This window comes from Phalaenopsis equestris, unplaced genomic scaffold, assembly GCF_001263595.1.
Source record: "Phalaenopsis equestris unplaced genomic scaffold, ASM126359v1 Scaffold225984, whole genome shotgun sequence".
NCBI classification, from domain to species: Eukaryota; Viridiplantae; Streptophyta; class Magnoliopsida; order Asparagales; family Orchidaceae; genus Phalaenopsis; species Phalaenopsis equestris.
In genome coordinates this window covers 156,483-158,974 of record NW_018244012.1, presented here as the reverse complement: position 1 = coordinate 158,974, position 2,492 = coordinate 156,483, and positions in this window count along the sequence as shown.

Genomic DNA, 2,492 nt, shown 5'->3' with positions numbered 1-2,492 from the left:
TAGAGACATAGAGGTTGAGAGCAATATGTGGAACTCCAAGTTGAGTAAAGAAGAGGGTAGAATTTCTAATGGTGAGGGTTCCAAGTCTAGTTTTCTAACAGGAAAAGTCCTATGGCTAGACCCTAGGCCACTAAAGAGGAAAAACTAAATCTCAACAAAAAATGAGGTCAACAAATGGACCCTCAATAAGTGTGGTGTGCTGGGCAAGCACACCGCACGTATTGGCGTTGACCGAAGAGATCAACAAAAACCAATACAAACTCCTAAGTCAACAGACTTCGGAAGTATGTGTAGAGTTGTGTGTGTGATTTTTTTCTGCTGGGGAATTAGAAGGTGATCGTCTGGTCGAAATCAAGGAGTAGGGATTAAATCAAGGAGTAGGGATTATCGCTTGGGATCGGAGAGTGAATCTTGAGTTATGAAATTTCAAAAAGGATGGGAGTCAACATGTCAGTGTTGACCCCAAGGTGGGACTTGAAATTTGGGTATCAATCCCAAAAGAGAGAGAGAGAGAGAGTCGGAGTGTAAGGACCCACCTCGAATGTAAGGAGTCAGAAATTTAGGACTGATTCAGAAATGAGAGTTGAAATGTAGGTCAATTCTCAAAAGAGGGTGTCAGAATGTAAGGACCGACCTCGAATGTAATGAATCAGAAATTTAGGACTGATTCAGGGATGAGAATTGAAATGTAGGTCAACTCTCAAAAGAGGGTGTCAGAATGTAAGGACTGACCTCAAATGTAAGGAATCAGAAATTTAGGACTGATTCAGAAATGAGAATTGAAATGTAGGTCAATTCTCAAAAGAGGGTGTCGGAATGTAAGGACCGACCTCGAATGTAATGAATCAAAAATTTAGGACTGATTCAGAAATGAAAATTGAAATGTAGGTCAATTCAAAGATATGAGAATCAGGATTTAGGTACTGATTTAAAAATGTGAGAATTGAAATTTAGGTATTAGAGCCATTCTCAAGGAGAATACCTTCCCACTCCTTAAACTAATTTATGCAATCTCTTCTTCTTTTGATTTTGTAGCGGATTCTTCTTTTGCCGTTTCTGCATCTGACAAATCTAAGTTGATCAATTTCCGGGTTCTTTGACATTTAAGGATTAAATCCTCACTCTCAAAACTATAGTAACTGGTGTCATCGTTATCTTCTTCATTTCCATTAGTAGGCCTATAGGAATTAAGTATGATTTCAGGATCAGTTTGGGAATCGAGATAGGCGTTATATTGGTCATAGTCAGTTACATTATCACTAGAGATAGTTAAAACGTAGCTGAAATCATAACCTTTATATTCAAAAGTCTAAGATGGGGGGAAAAAGATAGTCTTACACAGTCAGTGGTTCAAGGAATTTCTCTTTCAGATCGAAAACAACAAATCTAATAGATACAACTCCTACCATACCCCTCCCGCTATCGGTCTTTATCTCATGCACGATCTCGTTTTTCTTCTTCTCCAGCTGTGGCGACTTATCTGGCGTGATCTCCATCTTTGATCTAGTAGGCTGTAGGCTTTAAATAGTGGCTTATGCTGAAGTGATCTTAATTTGATCGACTATCTTCTTAGATGATCTGCTCCAAAATGTGCTCCACAACCACCTTCTTATGAGTACGACTCTATCGGGGTAATTGGCTTAGCCAAAATCATTTTTACAGAACCTCTTTTAGGCTCTTTTAAATATTATTTCGGTATCATTGTCTTCCCCTCCTTAAGATTTATCTCGAGCCGATCCTTGAAACTGGAACATCCCTCTATGGTGCATCCAAGTAGTCTATGGTATGGACAATAGTTGGGAAGATTCTTCTCGTCAATCTCTTATGGTTTCCTTGGCTTCTGACAATCTGAACTCGGACGGACTTCTTCATCAAATTTTTGAACATCTTTGGCACAACCTCATCTTTAGAAGAATACACCCTATTCATCAATTCTGAAAAATGCTGAACCCTGTCTACTATCTGTCTAGTACTATCCTTTATGATTGACTGCTATCCACCCTAGCCATACTGCTGAGCCTGCTGCTGCTAACAAAATTGATCATGTTGTGATGCTTGTTGAGAACTCTGATGAGACTACTCAGCTTGAATCTTTGTTGGTTGCTTTCCCTTACCAATTATTGCTACTGTCCAAGATTTCTTCTCAAATATCTTGACTGTTCTGGACTTCCCTGTCTCTTCCTAGGACTCTAATTGCTTAACCTCCTCCTGCAAGCTATTGACCTTGCTGAGTAGTTTCTTGAACAACTTTATTGTGTTTCCCTTGAGCATGAAAGCTACTGGTCCATAGATGTTATTGAGTAGAATCTCAATCACATGTTGCTCCTGTAGCTGAGGTTCACACTTGACCAAAGAAAAATATGTTGAGATTTTCATACCTATTTTACACTAATTTTGATGATTTTGTATGTTAAAAAATGGTATTTTTGATGTTTTGTTGCAGATATGTTGAATTATGGTCATTGGAGCAAAAAAATGCAAAAAGGAGCTAA